At 41.5% G+C, this 21,332-nt stretch overlaps 1 protein-coding gene across 8 annotated transcripts in view; it reads left to right on the forward strand.

Annotated features, from left to right (window-relative positions):
- HIVEP2 (human immunodeficiency virus type I enhancer binding protein 2) overlaps positions 1-21,332 on the forward strand; it is a 133,377-nt gene that overhangs the window by 39,340 nt on the left and 72,705 nt on the right. For 4 of the 8 annotated variants that reach the window (XM_021389525.1, XM_021389524.1, XM_021389528.1 and 1 more), the window contains one exon: positions 12,532-12,593. The gene's annotated coding sequence lies outside the window, so the exon portion shown is untranslated. Of the gene's footprint in view, positions 1-3,847; positions 4,011-12,531; positions 12,594-21,332 lie in introns of those variants that run through there. The other 4 variants (XM_021389527.1, XM_021389531.1, XM_021389526.1 and 1 more) reach the window with 2 other exon arrangements.

Here is a 21,332-nt window from a genome sequence, read left to right on the forward strand (position 1 = left end):
ACTTTTTCAGCTGAGCAGAAGCTGTCACCAGCAGCATCTGGAGCAGCTTTGGCCTTGAGTGAGCAGCTCTTCTCTTTGCTTCAGACAGAGGCATTGGCAAGGCCGGAGCAACAGGTCTTAGATTTCGAGAAGTCTTAAGTTGGTTTGTGCCAGTTTTTTAATTATAACACTTGACTGTATGGAATACAGGAAGTGTTCTCAGCAGGTCTTCGTGAGCATGAGGCTGTTCGAGTTCCAATCCTGTGTTACATTGTTGTAGGTGGATGCTGGGATGAGCATGGTGAAGGACGTCTTCCCTCTGCTGCCTTTCCCTATTTCCTGCTTTCTGTAATCCCAAGTCAGTCTGTGCTTTTCCTTTCCAGACAGAATTACAGTAGGTATATGCTCAGAATCGGGTTTTTATTGTCAGCACCTGTGAGCAATCAAAGCTTGTTTGTGCAAATTTAAAATGAGACTTCAATCTGAAATGGATGTGATTTCAGCACAGTTTGTTTGCAGTCATTGTTATTTTTGCCAAGAAATAAAAGACTTTACTGTAACTCCTAAGTATTATTCTAGTTACTTTGCACTAGAATAAACCCATCGAGTTTCATGTCTGACTTTATTTGGTCCCTTAAAGCCTAGTGGCATACATATGATGCAAGCAGACTCATGAGACTACTGCAGCTGTATTATTTTTCATTACTGTATTCTAAAAAATCATTTTAAGAATTTTGGTGAAGAATGGATCTTTGACATATTTTTAGTTAATATCTTGGAACAAGGAAAGTACACCATCCTCAACTTACAGTCACTCAGCTGTGAATGAGCTAGATATGGAATGGACCCAGTATGAACACAGAGAAATGAAGAATCCTCAGATCACTTTGTTGCAGCTGCACATGCCTTTTGCCATCAAGCACTGGTTTCAGAATCCAGGTTCCAGGTGTGTAAGACTCAACTTCCTTAGTCTGATGGTTTGATTTGCTTTAAAACTTTGGCATAAGAGCTGTTCTTTACCACTAGAAGTGCTACCAAATAGAACCAGGGTGAACTGTTACCTAGGTAGTAATAATTGGACATTTAACTATAAGTATACTTATTTCCAGAAAATAAAAATGTAAATTTTTTTGTGTGTTAAATATCAAAAATAAACTCACTTCCATCCACCACCTTCTCCACCAGTTATTACTTACCATTGGCAGTGTTTGCATGCACAGGGAGATGTCTGATTCATACTTTAATATGGAAAAATAAATAATTATGTAGCAGACTGTTTCTATAATATTTTAATTTAACTTTTCAACTATAATCAATATTACCTGTTTTGCCAATGCTAGCATTAGAAGAAAAGCCCTAAGAAATGATGTGCAGGCAAAAGGAGAATAGCATAACTATTTTTATGTTCCTGACATCAGTGTCCTGGTTTGTCTAATGTTGTATGACACAGTGACTCCAGTGCTCCACACTGTTCTGTCCTCAGTAAGCCAAACATCTATTCCGGGATTGCTTCTTGCTTCACAAGTTGTAGAAACTTCTTTTTAAAAAGAATTTGCTAATATGGGATGTTCTTTTATTGTCTTCTTGGAAAGCTGATAGTCCTTATTTTTAGCAAACAATATCCTTACAGCCCGTTAATATGTATTCCTAATGGAATTCTCTTGGTCGGCGAGAGAGAATTCATCTGCTTAGGACTCCAGGTGCTTCAATTCAGAAAACCATCAGGAAGTATTGCTACACCAGGGCACCTCTTCATTCATTTACACTTATTTAGCTAGGTAATGACAGTTACCATCGTGATTCCCCTTCTGTCCTGTACCTTTCTTCATTTTTGTTTCCCTGAATTGAAAAACACTACATTGTTACTGCTTGGAGCATTCAGCACTGTTCCTGCCAGACCCTTACTTTTCCGTATCCCCTTCCACCCCAAAGAGAGCACCATCGCTGCCCATCCGTCATGTCTCCCATTCATACTATCCTGTACAAGGTTTGCTGGGTTCCTTTTTGTTTCAGGAACACAGGGCTTTTGCAAAGCCTGTTGGCTTCCAGAAGCACTTGCACAACCCAGCCTCGTACTAGGTCTACTGTATCGGGACTGACAGAACTGACAGTTCTTTAAAAAACAAACAAACAAAAAATGAAAAAACAAACAGGTAAACCATGCTGAAAATTCCTTTCTTGAATGGAGTAATATGCCTGTTATACAGGAACAAATGCTTCTGACTGTTCCTTGTTCAGACAACCCCTTGGAAGTATGGATTGCTTCCCCTTAATGAGTATTGACCGGGTCTTGGAGACACAGCACCGGGATCCTCCAGATGGGTGCCTGCTGGGATTAACCCCTTCTGCATGCCAGCAGGAGACTGAGCTTCCCTGCACTGGATGCTGGGGCTTCCCAGCCATTTGAAAGCTGCTGGTCTGCATGTGCTGAGGCTCTCCAGGTTGCAATGTGCCTGTGGTGTGTGCTGGAACAGGCAGGAGGTGCAGGGCTGAGGCACCCTGGGACGCCGCTAGATGCGTCTGCTCAGTACTGTTAAATTAGACCACGTGCACATATATATGCGTGAGGGAAACGTGAGGGCTATGCAAAGCGCTTGGACTAAAAATAATGTCTGGAGTTGTTTTTATGTAATAATGCTATCATAGATGAAGAAAGTGAGGGAGGAGTTGGTAGCCTGGGACATTTCTTTCCCCCGCTTTGCAGGGTAAACACTAAAGATCCTGGAGTGTTTGTTTGGCTAAGTAATGCTTTCCAGAAGTATGTCAATGAAGTAGTCACTGGAGTCACAGAATACTTTCCTATATTTAGCTTTTAAATATGCAATAGAAAGTCATTAACTTTTAAACTCCTAAGAACCATAAGCACTTCTGCAAAGGAACGTAGATGTTCAAGTGAGCCAATTAAAAATACGGATTTTACTATTGCCAGAATTGTGCAGTAAGTATTGTACCATCAGTCATTGGGGTAAGCTCAGTTACATCCTAGCTGAGTTTGTTTGCTGTGAGGGCACATGCAGTATCCTAACACCGCTGAAGGGACAGGACTGCTGTGGGATTGTCACTTGGTTGGTTAATTTGGAGGACGGTGCTTTTAACTAGGGAGTAATGCTTAAAAGTCCAGTTATGCAGAACTGTAGAATACTTTATGTGAGAAGGAGCATCTGGGCATCTTCTTTCCAGTCCGTGCTCGCAGTAGGTGCGTGGTTTTGCACGTTGTCATTATCTCACCTGCATGTGATTGTGATTTATGCAAGAAAGATTAATTAATCAGACCTTTTTTTTTGGCATAGATAAGAGGCAAGTGCTCTAGAGGGGTAAAAATTGAGCCAAAAGTATTTTACAAAGAAGGTGATGGAGGTAGCATTGAAGTGCCACCAAAAATCCGGCCCCACTTCACATGTGTGAGTGCTTGTACTGAAAGCAAACATTGCTCTGGGGTAGCACAAGGGACCTAATCGGAGCATTTGCAAATTAATTTTAAATTGTTTTCATTGTGGGTTAATATACTGGAGGAATCAGTAAATATGCTGAAGAAATTGGTAGGTAGTAAAAACGAAGGCTATACAACAGTTTATAGCCAGTGGTTCTGTTTAGGCTTAATCCCTATAATGCTGTGTTAAAATTTACAAAACAGCTTGTAATTGCAGGAGCTTATTTAAACCAGCTATTTGTGGTTATGTCTGCTGAGGAAACTTAAACTTCAGCGTTCCCCAGCCATCTAATGGCAGCAAATTGACTGCGGGTCTCTTGTAAGAATATCTAAATGTAGGCTGTTGAATAATCCCTTTGGGGGCCCTGTAACTATTTTTGTGCCTGGATATGCGTCATCAGTGGGTATTTTCTCTGGTGACTAGCTTACATCAGTAGGTCTCCTACCATACACTCTATCAGCAAGTGACTTATGATTGATGGGAGTCGCGGCCGCACTTGGGCATTTATCTGTGACCTCAAATAATGGACAACAGGAATCTCGGCGCTGTTAAATCCCTTCGATGACGGGAGGTACGGGCTGCCCGTGCTGGGCGATGCAGGTACTGCCCCGGCACTGCTTGGGGCCGAGGCGGGGAGGGAGAAGCAGGGCTGCTACGGTGCTCCGGGGCTGGGTGGTGATGCTGCTCCAGGCTGGGGGCAGTGCTGCTTCGGGGGGTGACGCTGCTGCGGCTTGCAGCCCCGCAGAGGGAAGCGCGGAGAAGCTGGGCTGCAGTGCTGGAAGCCGGGCTGCAGCGCGGCAGTGCTATTAATGCAAAAAGGTCGGGGGCTTCATCACGGGGCTGACTGCCTTAAATCTCAAGGTGTGGCAGGCGATGTGGGTTTAAGGTTAAGCTGCACCTGCCCCAGTGACCTGCTGAGCATGTGGTCGCAGTTTGTTTCCTGCTGTTAAGTCACGTTGTGAAGAGGAGGAATGCAGACAGAAGTTATCTCTGTTTCTCCTTCCCCTCTGCTTTTCTGTTGAAATGTGACATGGGAAATGAGGCTGCGAGACAGGTGTGAGATCTCTGTGAGTGCTACCTGTGATGAATTCTGCAGCTTGAGCCAGTCCCAGAGTGAGGCACTTTGCAATTTCTTCTTTTTCTCCTTCAATTTCTTGGTGCTTTCAGTACAGCTGTGATGGGAAATACAAGATCAGCTCTTTGTGAACTCTAGCTCAGAAGTCCCTCCAGTCTTCCTGGCAACCAGAGAATAAAACTGACAGATAGGGATGCTCTCAGTGTGATGGACGATTCAAAAGCCCCCAGTGTTGTTTACCACATGGCATTGCTTGGCTGAGGGAGGATAGTGACTGGATCAAAATTCCTCCTCACCGCTTCTTCCTGTTGGCAGGTGGCCCTCTGCATAGCCTGTGCTTTCAGAGCCTCACGCTGCTCTCACGTGTCTCAGTGCCTGCTATTGTTTCTCACCCAGGTGCACTATGTCTGTTGTGCAAGGAGCTGAGACTTAAAAACTTTCAGAGGGAAAATGGGAAGTGTATTTTAACTTGTCTGTGTGTTACCTCCTCCCCACGCACTGCCCCAGCAGCTGTAGTTAATGAATGAAACCAGGCTTCCTGTAGGAGCCACTTAATCGAGGGCTGTGCATTTGTTGATGCAGCACTTCTATAAAGCTGCCTGTAAAATCAGAGTATGTTCTTCTGTAGCGTGGATGCCCTCGCTCTGTGGGACACAGCTTATGCATACCTGACCATTCCTTGCAGGCAGATGCCTCTCGTACAAGATAGGCACTGGGTCTGAATTGAGTTTCCTAATCTTCCCTCTGGCTGATGAGCGTTTGCTAACAGCTGCATTCAACTGAAGTTGTAGGAAGAGAAGCGGTGCTTAAAAAGAGACTCGGAAAATCAAGGGAGAGGAGGGAATATAAAGGTTTTCAGTGAACCATGATTTATGAGTATACTCTTCCTTTGCCTCTGTATAGTATTTTTTTGCTGTCACTTCAGTAAGACCTTGGGATTCAAGGCAAACTGGTTATATAATTCAAAATCTGTAAAAGGTTAAGTACAAAAAGCATGATGAATCTTGTCTCATTTGCATTGCAATTCATTGATTCTTCCTAAAGTAGTGTGCTTAGAAAATGTAAAGCTTGGTAACCAGATGATGTTGTTATAGATATTCTTTGCCACAGCTTTCTATGAATCATTATAGACAGCCATACATTAGCATCTTTTGGCTAAAAGTGACCTCCTTTCTCCCATTTCTGTGAGGATTGTGCATTAAATTAGTGATAATATTTTTGGGCAGCTTCCACTTAGAGTGCTTATGCAAAACCTCAGTATCCCCAAATTTCAAGAAAGACAAATGACCCAGTCATTTGAAATTGTTCAGACCAGGTTGTAGCTTGCTAGGAAGAAGCATTCACAGGTTGCCTGCCAGCTCCTGGTGCTGTGTGCTGGGCTGCGCGGTGAAGTCTACACTGATGTGTGGTGGTGCTCAGCAGTGCCTCTCTGTGTGCTGTGATGGAGACATTGTTGGGTACACATGGTGACCTGAGGTAATGGCCCTGAGGTGAGCTCATGCCAGGCAGGTGCCTAGGCTGTGCACCCACGCCCTGTTGACTTAGGTGACTCAGTGCAGGCACACAGCTCCACTGGCACAACACTAACTGGAAGAGCCTTTGCCCATTCAATGGCCACCTTTCAAAGTATTGCCACATTTTTGGGGCTAAAATGGAAACTGGACCAGATGCAGTGAGAATGTGAATGTTTATGAATGCATCGGTCAAAGTAAAAGATGAAATAAAGCTTGCTTCTCTCCTGCCTATTACATCTGTGACTGCACGCTCTTTACAACTGTTAAGGTGTCTGATACATGATGAGGGTCATGCTACACCAACACCTGTCGGTATCTTTGTCGTTTTGTATTGTTTGGACTCTTGGTGCCTAAATTCTCCTGACAGTAAAGAGGCAGCCCATGGATGGAAAGAGCCACAAAATTAATGCAAGGCTGGCCTTGCTCATGACCCTCCTTTCTGACAGGAGGATTTTGCATGAAGAGTGACTGCATGGAGCAAGCAGTGCTGCTTGGACCTTACCAAATACATTGCCCTTGGAGAAGAGTTGCTACAGCAAGCTGACTGAACACTGTAAAAGTATTCTGAAATATGAGGCAAAGCAGCAATCTCACTGGTTCAGGGAACATAGTGTCTTTGGATTGTGTTAGTTGAAAATCATCTTATTATGGTAAAAAATACTTGATCTCTCAAGAAGGTCTTTCTGTTTCCATAAAGTCCCATTAAAACAATGGAACCAGTTCCTAGATGCAAAGAAATTCCAGTTTTAGTCAACTTGTGTGGGGAGGAACTTGGATAGTTTCTTCAGTTTATTTTGGGTTTTGTTTCTTGATTTTTCAGGCATTATGAAGGAAACATGGGTTAGCCATTGCCTCATTTAGATGTTACTTTGACTGCAGGGAAAAATAAGGAGACATTCAAAAACACTGTTGATGTTTGTAGTGAGTGGAGTAATGAAGAGCTAAGAGAAAGAAAAGCAATGCAGTGAAATATTGCAAGGAAAATAATGCATAAAGAAAAGTTAGAAAGGTGAAAAATGTAGTTATTGATATTTCATTTTTTTCATTTAATCTTTTTAATCCAATTGATAAAATCAATGAATAGCCTTCCATATATATGATATATATATATATATATATATGATAAGTCTGTATAATAGTGGAAATTAATGGGCTCAGATAATGCTCCAGTGCTTCCTGCATGCTTTGTTTGTGAGTGCCCTCTGCCCACCTGCAATGTCCTTCTTCCTGCATGTAGCCGGCGACTTTCCTAAAACTGCTTGAGATCCAGAACCAGGCTGTCAGGAACTTGACAGACTTTTAAATGTTGCCCTGGAATATAATTAGTTTGGAAAGAATGCACACATTCTTTTGAATGAGTAGAAGAAAGAATGAAGATGGTGCAAGTGAAGTTTGTACGTGACAGAGGGGAAAGGCACCTTCTTTATGTTGATAGCCTGACAGCAACTCCTAAAAGCCATGGCAATGTCTTTTCTTTGTCTCCTGTTTTGTTTCCTGTATGTGCACAGCTCTGTAATTCCTGGAGTGATTTTGCTCATGGAGGTATTTCTCTCTAGTGCCACAAAGTGAGCATTTTTCATGCAGGACCTCGCATCGCTCTGTAAGCTGTGTTCTGCCTGTGACTCAGCCTGGCTGGAGCCCGACACTGCTCCAGCCACACGTGAATCCCCAGGCGGCGATGGGTTAGGGACAGAGTTACTCTGGGTAAAGGGACCCTGTTCCCTTCCAGTCCAGGTTGAAATCTTCCTGAGGCAGACCCTGACCCTTCACAGGGAATTGTGGCTGACTTGAAAACAAGAGGTAAAAGAGGTGAGAAATACCCCACACTGACATCCTCTGGAGCCTTGGTGAAGTCAGGACAGTGCATGGGTACTTCAGAAATCTCATTGTGGTGAGAAGTTTACTGGGTACTATGAATCACTAATAACAGGAGTGCAGTACAAGGAACTAATTCAAGACTGCTGAGGAGTTTGCCCAGTGTCTGTAGATTCATATCTTGACTTTGTCTTTTTACTGACTGGCCTTTAACATTGAGGAGTTTCCCGGAAACTTGTCTAGCCTTTCTTCTTCTCAAGCCAATTGCTACCCAGTTGCAATTGCCAATTGCGAATTTTGACTATATAAAAAAATGAAATCCCTTTTCAGATAGTCACTTTGTTTTCACAAACTTGTTCCATAGTGAATGGACTCTGTGAAGCCTTTCTTTTTCTGTAGGTATTTATACTTTTAATCAGTGAAGTGAATGTACATTTCTGAAGAGATATTCTCCTCTATGTACCTTTGTGACTGTGTTTGTGGGAAAGAGGTGACAGAAGTCATTCTGTGAGGTCCTGCCATCTGCTGTCCCTGCACTGGGAGGTCAAATGTCAGCCCGCAGCATGAAACCCCTTGCCTCCTCCAGGGACTTCAATTTCCATATACAAAAGCCAATCAGAAATCTGAAAGGTGGAAATCTGTAATTTGGGAATGAGAAAGAGATGGGGTTATAGTAACTGGGAGACGCAAAGCTCATTAAGCCCCCTTTGACCAATGTGCAGGGAGAAGTAGGAGTAACGAGTTTTGTTTAGCATAACTAAATTGTAGAGCATCATGTTGAGTAAAGCAGATCTCCATTTGCCGTAAAGCTCAGGTCACGTACTGATGAAATGTAGCTTTTCTCTCAGTTACGATGATAGGGTTTTTTCACGCTCTTGATTCTTGACCAAGAGCTCTCTTCTCTTTCCACTAGAAATTTGCTGCTGGTTACAGATGGAGCAGAGCTGCAAATCAGAAGATTGTTCACTGCTGCTAGTTTATCATTTTCTACCTTTATTATTATTAGATTAGATGTAGTATTAAAAGTTTTGAAGGCATTACCACCTTAAAGGGTATAGCAATCTCAAAGAGGTGTAAAGGAATAAACAGCTGCAAATGAGCAAAAGAAGTATTAGCTCAAGTACCAGGAAAAAGCCATTATGGTAAAGGCCCGTTCTCCTGATGGAAACCAGAAGAGCTGATGAGTTTGAGAAACTCAAAACGACATGGGTGAACCACTGTAGAACACACCACGTGGATTTTTCTTATTTGGATATGAGATGATCTAATAGACTTTGGCTGTTTCCTTTACGATCTAATTTCTGTGATCACTTTTAAAAAAGGTCATTCTCTTTCCTGTCTCGTTGCAAACCATCTTCCAGTTATTTTTTGTCTCTTCACCAAAAAGGGAGACATCTGCAGAAATACAATGTGGTGATATTTTGATGAGTCCAAACAGATTTTTCATGGCCATTTCTGGCCATTGTTCTGTGGTAGAATTCCCATAATACTCTATGGGAGATTTGCATTAAAATTATATTGCTATGTACACTCAATATCTACTCTTCAGAGGCCTCAGTGATCTCTATGCTCTACTCCCAGAGTTGCTCTTTTCCAATTCTTCAAAGTACACTTTGGCTTTACAGGAAATAATAATCATGCCTACCATACTGTAACTAAAGTATTCAGACACATGAATCTTTTTCTTGACTTCATATAAAAATGTCATTTGTAGCTTTATTTTGTTCTACTTTGACTATAATATAAACAAGAGTTTATTGAAGCATTAGTTTTAAGCTGTGATTCTTGAGAATGCATGGTCTCACAAAAATAGTATTGAAACTGCAGGTCAAAACCATGTAACAGAAAAGTGAATGATGAGTCTGTTTTCATATGGATTTTTTAAAAAGTACAGCTTGTAGTTGAACTAAATGTACTATTTCTTTCACTGCAGCCAGGAAGCCCTCATAGACTTTTGACAGTGCCGCCAAAAAATTAATGCTTCAGCTGTTTAAAAGATATCAAGAGCTTGTTTGACAATTGTAATCTTTTCCAGGAATTTCCTTTCCCATTTTCCCTCCCTATAAAAATTGATAACAAGATGCCTGTGTAGTAGAAATGGAAAGTCCAAGATATGTGAGAAAGCATTGTGTGTTGCTTCCAGCCTTGCTGGACAAGGCACAAAATCTCCAGGGCTGGTAAGAAAATGCAGGCGCTCAGTTGTTTAAGTAGCATTTGCTCCCACGTTTAGCTGCTTGCCAAGACAGTGCAGATATTTTAGTGTTTTCTAAGCCATTTTTGAGTTTTTATGTAATGTGGCAACAAACAGCAGAGCTGTTGGAAATGGCTGGGTAGAAGCTCAGAATGATAACTGAGAAAAGACAAGAATGAAGGAAGGAAGCGGAGAACTCATCACGTATGCTAACATCAGTTGGTGTGGCAGCTCTGAAGGCAAGGAGAGCAGCCTCAGCCTGGCTTCTCCCAAATTCCCATCCTCTGCTTTATATGCAGCAAGGTATGACAAAGCAAAGTGGGGCACAGCTTGAACTTTTGTTCTGAAGCATATCAGAAAGGCTCCGAAACACAGACTCAAAGGTCAGAACTGTTCCCTTTTCCCTAACGAATTCCCAAGACAGCTGTTGATACTACTCAATCTTTTAAAGCTAATCTTTACCAGCATTTGCTGACACACAATATGAAATAAATAGTATTGTCATGACTGTTCTTCTCTAATGATGGAAGGGAGATTCCGTGTTAAGGAGAGTGAGGCAGTTGGAGAGGTTGCCAATAAAAAGCCACAGTGTTTGCTGAGGGTGCTGGTGCGTTCAGCAGGCGCCAATTAGAGAAATGCTGCTTTATGGCTATGACGGGTTATTGCTGCACAAACACTTGTACAATTACACAGTGGGTCAGAAGGGCATCTTACCTCGCCTCACAGCTATTACTTTAAAGCAAACACAGCTATCAGGCACACAAATATCAGCGATTGCGGAAGGGGAACAGTGAAGTAATAAGTGTTTGAAACTGCACACTGAGGAGAAAGAGTGAATATAACAAGCCCTGGTGCTGTGGGAAGTAATTCTTAACCATGTCCGCACTATGTGGATTAGAAAAGTCATCTTTGTATACTGGAGAAGTGAATGCTTCCTTCTATCACTTAAATCAAGTTAATAGACTGTTGCGTTGTTCAGGTACTTGGAAATTGTAAGAGAATATCCATATTTTTTTTCGTTACCTTCTTTTATACTGAAATGTTTGTATTCTATGTGCCTTTGTAAACCAGTTCACATATTTCCACTCATGTGGCCATGAACATTAATTACCTGCAGCCATCTCCTGGGTATTTTACTTGTTTTGTTTGGTATGTTTTGCCCAAAGCTTCATTAGATTCAAGCCTAAGGAGCTAGGGCACTCCATAGATGCTGTGGCCAGCTCAGTGTGTATAGGATGTCTGTGGTATGTGTAGATTTGTGAATGTTGCTCTAAGGCTACCAAGATCATCGTCTCTTCTAACGTGGTTGTGCTCAGTGCTGTTGCTGACTTCTCTCTGGCTCATAAGAAGGAGCGCACTTCAGCAGGAATTGCATTAGAGCCAGTGGCCAGAATCCTTGCTCTCACCTGACCTCATACTTCTAGGAAGCTCAGCTGGCAGGCATTGCACAGACAGGGTGGTAACACCCTCTGGAGTGTGGGCTGCTGGTTAGGTTGTCCTACTTCCATATATGCCAAGGTATTTTCACTGACTTGCTCTTTTCACAGGTTTGAAGTCACCCTGCCTTCAAGGAGTGGCTTTCCCTAAAGTGGAAACGCAGCCTAAGCCCAAGGGCCAGCTAAAATACAGAATTTGCTGGGGTAGAACGGGGTGACAGAAGTTAAATGAAGAGTGTTAGGTCAAAAAATTTTATGAGATCACCATGCTTTTAAATTGGTTTACACAGATGGCTGTCTGGTTTGTTGCTTTGTCCTTGCTTAATAGTAACTGTTTATGGAAAAACGAATTGCTTTGCAGAAGGAGGTCCAAAAGCTCATGCTGTTGTTTCCCTCCGTGGAGATCTTCATGTTATTATGGGCGTACAAGGATCTGGCCTGAAATACGGATTGATTACAAAGTGTATGGTGAATAATTAACCATTTGACTTGTTCCTAAGCCCTGTAGTCACCGGGTTAGAAATGATTTCCCAAACTCCAGGAGATAAGAGAAGGTTATTCCTAATTTCACAATGTCCTTATTGTTATGGCTTTGTGCTGTGTGTACTCTGACATCAGCTGATACCTACGCAAGTCGGGTCCAGCTTCTCATTCAAACCACTTCCTGGGGTTTTCTCGGGTAATGGCAGTGATTCAGAGGACACCACCGCGCCTCAGAAAGCTGCCTCTGACAAGTCACACCAGGGCCGTGGGGCTGGGAGCATGTGAGGTTCTTAGGAAGGAGTTTTGAACTTAAAAATACCCACGTTTTTGTTTGTTCAGCATGCAGATTTAGATGTGCATTGCTTGGCTTCTGTCCTAGCAAACTATTCATAGAGCAGCGGTATGTATTGTGGAATATGCGGTGATATATATGTACATGTATGCGTGAGGCAGGAGCCTGGGACTAGCCACCAGGCAGACATGCTGATTTTCCATCCTCAATTGTTCCTATCTGGTCCAAATTAAAAAAAAAAAAAAAAAAAAAAAGGGAAACAATTTAATTTTTTAAAGGAAACAATCTAAATAATGATACTCTGTACTTTTGCAGGACTATTTACTTAAGAAGCTGAGAGTGAGCTAGAAACATTGATGAAGCCTCTATTCTGTGAGGTAGGTATGCATTCTTGTTATTATTTTGCCAAAGCACGGAAGATTGAAACCACTTGCCCAGGTCCAGACACAAAGCTATTTAAGAGTTGTGAACAGAGTCCAGGAATTTTCTGTCCCAGCACACGTTCTGACTGATCAGTACTTAGGAATAAGGTCTTCATGTGCCCTCCTGTTGGAAGAAGTGATGAGCTCTTGCATTCTGTTATCATTCAAAGTGGTTCTTTCAATTTTCAGTTTCTGACTAATGGCATAAGTGACTCTCACTGATACTTGTGCAACCCTGTCCCCCACCCCTGGTGTGCAGCACATTTTGACCACATTTTTGGGAGGCAGCGGTCAGTGGAAATCAAACACATCTGATGGATCCTGGTCAGACAATCTGAGGTCCAGAAATGCTTAGTGCTTTTCATTCCTTTTCTTTTTATTTTATTTTATCCTTTTGTCATGGTCAGATGCACCAGTAGGCTTTTAATAAATCTCTTCTGTGTGAGACTTGCAACTTAAATTTGCAGACCCACAAGGAGTGTACGATTTGAATAACTGTGAGAGTGAAACTGAGTGTTTGTAGGTGCATCAGCTACAAGCAGCAGAAGCGATGTGTCCTTGTAATTTTGATAGCCTTTGTCTTTATGGTATGCTGCATGCAAAACCATCGGCTCCACTTGTCCCGTGCCATAGCGTCTCAGATGCAGAGCCTCTGTGTTTTTGTGTGCTGCGCTCAACACCCAGCCAGTCTCAAGGGGCCCCACTCGCAGGGAGCCTTGTTCAGGCAGCAGCCTGGAGAAACTCTCTTGGGCTCCTCAGTTACACACAGCAGTTTCCCTTTCGGCTTTGTGAGAGAAACCTAGTGAGGAGACTTCTGCCTTCTGCTGTGCTCAATTGGGATCCTGGATCTGTGATAGCAAGGAGTTAAGTCAGGACTGGAATTTATCTCCTTAAAGGTTTTGTGTTTTTTTTTCTTTAAACTGGTCTTTGCCTTTGAAAACCTTTTTTGAAGAAATCACTCTAACAGTAAGTACCAGAATAAATATTGATAAAAGATGAAATTATATGTGCCAGCATTTATCTGTTTTGTGTCTATTCACAAGTACATACAGCAAGTTGGCACTAGCTCCATATGGTTCCCATCTCTATCTGAGCAAAGAGGAGCAGAGTGCTGGGGCACAGCCTGAAGGTGGGAGTAGCAGAAAGGCTATGTTCAGCGTGTTTTTCTGTGACATCATGGTGGCTCCTCAGGTATCTCTTGGTTCATATGGAAAAAAAGAATTAAAAATGTGACACAGTTTGATACTAACATTAGCTTCACACTCTTCTCTAAAAAAGGAATGAAAGTACTCAGAGGACAAGTTGCCTGTGTACAGATTTGGCTTCTGGGTAACATGAGCTATGGAAAAGCTTTCCCTACTTCAGAAACTTTTCAGTACACATTATGATTGTTAATTAATATTATATAATATTATATTTTAAATCTTTAAATCTGTGCACTTTGTTGAAATTGAGATGGCTGGCCTACTTGTGATCTGCTTAATAAGGCTGTAAGAAAATTGAGATAATTCCACCCTCAGACCTCCAATTTTGCAAACATAAGCACCATTTGTTTTGCTCAGTTCTAGAGCATTCAAGTTCAAAATCAATGGTGAAATTTTTAATACACCATTTGACTGAAATTATGCAAATCCATTGCTGTAGTGTAACATACCTTGAAACCTATGGGAGGGAAACTACCTGCTCCTTCTGCCATGGTGCCCCAGCAGTGATGCGTGGAAGGAGCTCGTTGCCTGTACCGCTGCAGTGTGGGCAGTGTGACAGTGTCACTCCCTGCCTTGCTCTGCTCAAAAACATGAGTTGCTGTTTTCACTCCCTAGGCTTGAACTAGCTACCCACAGTATCCAAAACTGGAAAGTCATGAGCTAACGCTAGATGTTGTAGTCATTAATCAATTATTTCATTATTGGTTGTCATTGGTTTGGCTTCTGCAGCCTGTGGGTAGGTAGGTAGCTATTTTCCTCATATTGCAGCTCTGGTCAGCAGGGAAGACAACTGAAATTGCCACCTCTGGTTTGAAGATTGCTTTGGATTCCTGAGTGCCTAAACCCTTTAGAAACAAAGTCTGAGGTTACAGCTTTCTATCCTTGGTATTAAGGTACTTTGTCACCCTCAGAGCAATTAGATGGGGTTTTAAAACATCTGGGTGGATGAACAGAGAGAGAACCAGCTAAAGGGGAACAGAAAGCAAAAGCTGGCTGGAAGAAAATTTAAAACTGTAGCACATTCTGAAATACTTCACCTGTGCTCTAAGCTGGTACAAAATCCTGGAAGGCCTTACAGAGTAGAACAGCTTTTTCAGAAAACTCTAAATCTTGCCTCAGTTTTACTTTGCAGAAAGATATTGTGCTGTAGCAATATTCCATCTCTTGTAACTCATTAAATAGTAATTAATCTGGCAGTACAACTGGTGTTAAATGTTAGTATCTCAGTATTTCAGAAGGCTATTACTTTCATAAAGCTTCATTTAAACCAGGGACAACATTTATATTGTGGTGGAACTTTTAACTTCTACCAAAGCACTATGTTTTTCTTTCTGGAAACACTTTCATTGAGAAACGTTGTGATCTGTTATGCAGTGTTACAGGTTTTCTTGTTTCTTACTGTATAGTTTCAGTTTTTGAGAAGGAGGGAGAGTTATCTTCTTTCACTGCCTACAGGGTCTGCGAACCCCTGAGGTTACACATTTAAAACTGCAGGTGATTTCAGCCCAGACACTCCTCACTCCATTTAAGGGAGAATGTTTGCAACCAAATGGTCTCAGGAATAAAAATGCAACTCTTTACGTGCACAGTTTTTGCCAGTGTAGAACTTGCACATGCTTCTAGATGAGAACTAAAAGCTTTGAATTCAGCTTGCAGAGAGGAAGGAATTTGTCTGTGCTGCAGTAAAAGGAAGTATTTGCTGTGTTATTGTAGCACGTGGCCTTTTGCCATCCTTGATAAAGCAATCCAGGGCTGTGCACCCAAAGTCTGCTGCCCTCCTGACCCTCCATCAATCACCAGCTGTGTGCAGGCTGGATGCAGCACTGGCTCCGGAGATGATCCATTGTTTGCTCTGAAAGCGGAAGGTGTGGACAAAGTGGCCCCTTGCAATCCCCTGCTGCAGCTCTGCAGGGCTGCTCCATGTGCACCTCCGCTGTCTAGGGGAGTCAGGCATGGGGGTGCAGGCTAGCTGCCTGGGAGAAGCCTCAGGGACGGTTTTTCCACAATAAAAATGAAAACCAGAGTCAATATTGTAACACTTACTTCCCTCTTGACTGTTTAGTGCTGCTTATAGATGGGGCTTAAAACACTGAATTTGCACGCTGTGAATAGCCCAGTCTATTGTTTTTCTTTCCCTTCAAGCAGTTCTGGTTACAGAGATGCCTGCATCGTCAGTAAGCATGCTGAGAATCATAGGATTATTAAGGTTGGAAAAGAGCTCTAAGATCATGAAGTCCAACCACCAATCATCACCACCATGCCCACTATGTCCCTCAGTGCCATATCTCCATGTTTTTTGAAAACTTTCAGAGACAGTGACTTCACCACCTCCCTGGGCAGCCTGTGCCAAAACCTCACCACTCTTTCTGAGAAGAATTTTTTCCTAATATCCAACATGAACCTCCCCTGGCACAACTTGAAGCCATTCCCTCTAGTTCTATCACTGTTCCTTGGGAGAAGAGGCCAAACACCACCTTGCTACAACCTCTGTTCAGGCAGTTCTAGAGAGTGCTAAGGTCTCCCCTGAGCCTCCTCTTCTCCAAACTAAACAATCCCAGAATGTACAGTGTGACTTAAAACAAATGCTGTCATATTTCTATGTGGAGGACGGATAACTTGCAGAAAATAGTGGCAGTTTTCCAACCGGGAGTTGGAAAGCCTGGACATTCAGATACGTTGACTCTTCTCCTAATATTTGTAACTATTTAAAATTTTAAAATATCTTTTTTTAGTTTATTGTTTCTACTTTTCTGAGGGCTGGTTTGATGTGAAAAATAGGACGTGATTCTTATTTGATTTGCTATGTACTTGTATGCATGTATGTATTTCTGTGCATTGTTCACTTTCTGAATTTGGTTCCAGTTACATTCATGTTAGTGACAGGGGAGCTGAGTCCTAGGTGGCATAACAGCAGTGTCAGGAGAACTGACTGTGGTTGCAGTGGTACGTGGTGCTGGCGGTATGAAATATTTTCTCACACGCACTGCTGTCCCCTTACCAGGAAGGGTCTGCATATGGCATTGTGAAATCTGTGGTCTTTGTTGATTTGTCTGTGCCAGCTGAAATGTCATGGAAGATTTCAGCCCCCTGCAAGCTTTAATGGTGACTGCACTGTGATAAAATGAGAATGAAGTTTTATGATTTATTTAAATCAAGAAAAGGGGTCTTTCATTTTTACAGACACCTTACTTAAGATACACCCAAGACCTTCTGTTTGAAATTGGTTTAGGTTCCTGCTGTGAAACCCAGAGAGTTCCCCAGGTGCTAAAAGAAAAAGCTGAGAGGAGCATACTAGGGTGTTCAGGAGAGAAAGGGAGAATTGAGCCAGACACTGCGGATAGCAAAGCTCCCAGCCTTAGAGATGCTTGGGCTCCAGAAAGGCTTCAGGAAGGAGCATTTTGTGCTGCACTCCAGCTCAAGGTATTTCTTGTTTTTAGCATGCAGTACTGCTCTGTTCCTGTTTATAAATCTTGTATGTGTGCACATTAAAAAAGTAATTAAATTGTCATCATAATTTATAGTATGCCTGAAGTCAATCACCTAATTAAACAGAGAGAGCAGGGAGGTAGTAGGTTCATAAGCATTTATTAAGTACTGCAGTATTAATTATGCAGGACTTTTGAACCATGCAAAAGACGAAAGGATGGAAACACGAATCTAAAAATGCCTTCCATTGCTGCCCTTCTCAGTTTAACAGCAAGACCTCCCCTCCAGTTAGTAAGACAACACTAACGCTTTCTTTTTGTTAATTTTTAATGACATTAAGATGGATTTTTTTTTTACAATAATCATTTGCAGCATTTTATTGTAATATTTTTAAAAGAATAATGTCCCTTCATGGGATTCTATAAATATGTGAGTAGAACTGGAAGATACATCTAGAACTTGATTTGGGGCAGATTGTGCAGCAATGGGTTCTCGTGCTCATCGTTTTGCAACGCATCAGGACAGGAGTGGAGCACATACTAGCTGCTTGGGCAGCCTCCAAAAAAGGGCTGGGGGTTGGTGAGAGTGGGGGCTGATCCCAACAGAAGTGCTCAGCCAGGAGCATGGAGGGAGGGCACAGTGATTATGAGGATGTCGCTTTTTTCATTGCAGCCTTAATCCCACCTCAAACTGTGAACCAGGGCACGAGCTGGTGGCCAGCACCGGCCTATATGTCAGGGCATGGGGAACAGTTGTGCTTTCCATTTGTGGGCCTGGCAAACAGGGCTATCTTCCATATAAGTGGACAGGAAGGTGTTAGAGACTTACCCACTTGAACTGTCACTGCCAATTTGATGTAACATATTTGAAGCCTAATTGCACAGGTATCACTTTAACTTGGAATGTATTAAGTAGCAATTCAATGGCCATGCATATGTACAATGTATTTTCAACATCTAGAATTTGTGCTTGAGTTATTTGGAAGCTGGAAACCCAGCTCAGTAGCTATTCTTTCTGGAAGAATTTGAGTCTATGTGATTGGAATGTAAATCCCTACTGAAGGCCATTTCTTTTCACTGTCTTTAATAAGATACACTAAACTGACAGCAAAAATAGAAAAAAAAAATTTAGACTGAAAAATCAAGTAAATTTGCTGTAAGTTTTTCTTCTGTACAGGAAACATTATATCTACGTGGCCTTGAGCACTGCAGTTTTCTGTACCAAGCTGTTTCACTGAAGGTTGTGGAGGAGGGCTGCATGCCAAGCAGTGGTGCAGGCAGCAGAACAGTTTTGCAGTGCCGTGCCTTCATCCCATGCACCTGCATTGACATAGGCTCTAGTGCCTGGCTGGAGGGAGCTCTGAGGTTATGATTTCATCCAATGAAAGCAATAGGTTTTGTTGCTGTTTCAAAAGATGCAATTGGGATTGCCTTTATAGCAAAGATAACTTTTTACCTTATATGGAGAAAATCAACTTATTGACAGCTCTTGATCTCAGCACTCATAATTACCTTATAATGAGCAGTCATTATACTTTAGGAAGCAGCGTTATATAAGAAATGTAGCTTGTCAGTTGTCTGGAAAAAAGAAAGAGAAATATATATATATAAAAGTAACTGTGGCCTAACCAAGGTCTCAGATAACGTAACACAAGTTGGTTTATATAATTCATTTTATGGTCAATAAACCAGTCTTCTGGGCTGCACATCGAAGACTTAATGCTTGTCTGTTTGCATCAGACCTTATAACTATTACTTCAATAACTAAGTTGCTCATCTTTTACTCTTGTTAAGCATGTTTTCAACTTCGTCTGCTGGCAGCAGGCAAAGACAGTCCCGGCAGCAATGTTCTCTCTTTGCTGAAATGGCAAAAAACAGGAAAATCCAAACCTTTCTCTTATTGATTCTAAAAACAGGTTGGATGAGTACTGTATTGGAACTATTTGAAGAAATTTTGGGGTGAGTCTTTGGGATGACCTCTGCAATTTTGTTGTCAAAACAGAGAAAAAAGTCTTTGAATATGAGAATCTCTTTACCACTTTCCTTAGGCATATATTTTCATTGGTAAAATGGATTTTTTTTATGTTATGGGCAAGTAATTGATTCGAAGTCCCAAGTTCTGCTTAAATGCATGTGTATTGTGATGTACCAAATGTATTTTTAATGGTATTTTTAATCCATAATCATGGAACTTCTCATTAGTGCTCAGATATTCAAACTGAGGCAGGTGTTCTGCTATGGATGGAGAATCTGAACACCTGAACCTTTATGTTTGGATTGCTCAGAAAGTGCTCTGAGCAGAGTAGTCTGATCATGGTCAGTGTTAGGCACCGGCAGTTACCACATGTGAGTGATTTTGGCAAAAGTCTTGCACATACACTGTGTGATTCCAGGCATCTAAGCCAAAGATTCTGTAAGTGTTGAGCAGGTCACCAGCTTTTTCTGTGTTCCTGTCCCTCATCCACGTTGGGAGCATGGAGGTCTCTTAGTAATTAATCCATATCCCATTAAAATTGTGCCTTTGCCATGACTGCAGCCTAACTAGGCATATCAGAAGCATCTTTGAAGCAGTTTAGTGTGTACTCAGCAGCCTTCATATATTCTGTGAAAATGCTCACATCATCTTGGTGCTGGTATGCCTTCATTCCTAGCAGTGCCAAATCTCTAATGGGAGATGTATATTTATGTAAGGAGGTAAAACGCTGTTCAAGGTTGGGTGAAAGTTCCTTGGAATTATGGAGCACATCCTGAAGAATAGCAGTATTAAGCTCCAGGTATCTCATTACTGTAGTTTGTTATTGGTATTTTGGTTTTTTATTGGTTTTGGATGTGTGATTTTCTCAAGATGTTTCTTGGAAGGATAATATTAAGTTTGAAAGAACAAATGCCACTATAAAGCAGGGAGATATGTAATGTAACTCCAAGCCTCATAAAATAAGTAGACTTGGTGCAAACATTTCAAATCTTCTTCAACCCATAAAATCAAGAGTCAAAAGTAACCTGAGTTCATGGGACTCTTCAATGAGATGGAAAAGCCCAAACACAAGATAAAAGAGTATTTGAGACAAGATATCTAGGTACATTGTGACTGGAAAAAGTGTAATTCGGAGCTATAACTGCACATATGCATCCAAAAGAACTCGGAAGAATGAGGCAACGTATGGTCACATGTTACTGAAAAGAAAATGGGGAACAATACTGTGATTAAACAGCAGCAGAGAGCATTTTGAGTGACTGTTCAATATTGGAAAGGGGTTACTACTAAGTAACATTTAGGTCAGTGGAGCAAACTGCCATGGGAGGATGTGGAATCTGTGCTGGCTAGACTAGATACACATCTATTAAAGGTGATAGAGGATAACCCATTTAGAGGTTGCTTCCAGACCGAATGTTTTATGTTATTTTTGTTCTCTTCAGGTACATCTCTTGGTTTTGGCCAGATTGGATTTTTCTTCCAGTTACTCTAATTATTACAGCCCTACTGACAAAAAAAGCCCTCTGGACTAAGAACAGCATATAGACTAGAAATATTATCAATATTACATGTCATAACAGAAATAAGATGCTAAATAATTATTACATAAATTCAGTAGTGTGGTAATGCTTATGAATAATCTCTTGCATCTGTATTAAAATATCTTATAAATGTTTAGACTATTTTAAAAACATCTTATGGCCTCGGAATAAAACTTTTTTTTTCACAGAAATTTCTTTGTATTTCAAAGATGGGAAATGGATAACGTTTTAGAGAATAATATTATACAGAATGTGAGACACATTGTGTGCCCATGACCGTACAAGATACATCTCTTCTCCTAAAAATGTTCATCATAATCATAATTCCCAGGGAAGAGTTTGTGTGACATACAGATCAGTAAGTCGATGTATGTGCATGTTGTATGTGTGTAAACTCATACCTTGTGTGGTAGTCTTACTCAACTGTTACTGTAGTCAGTGGGATTTTTGACTGATCTTGGGCACAGAAAACATGATTTTTCTATTTCAGGTTATGGTTCCTTTCATGACAGTTTATTGTTCAAAAGCAGGCTGTACTGTTATTAAAA

The sequence above is a fragment of the Numida meleagris genome, chromosome 3, assembly GCF_002078875.1.
Source record: "Numida meleagris isolate 19003 breed g44 Domestic line chromosome 3, NumMel1.0, whole genome shotgun sequence".
Classification (NCBI taxonomy): domain Eukaryota; kingdom Metazoa; phylum Chordata; class Aves; order Galliformes; family Numididae; genus Numida; species Numida meleagris.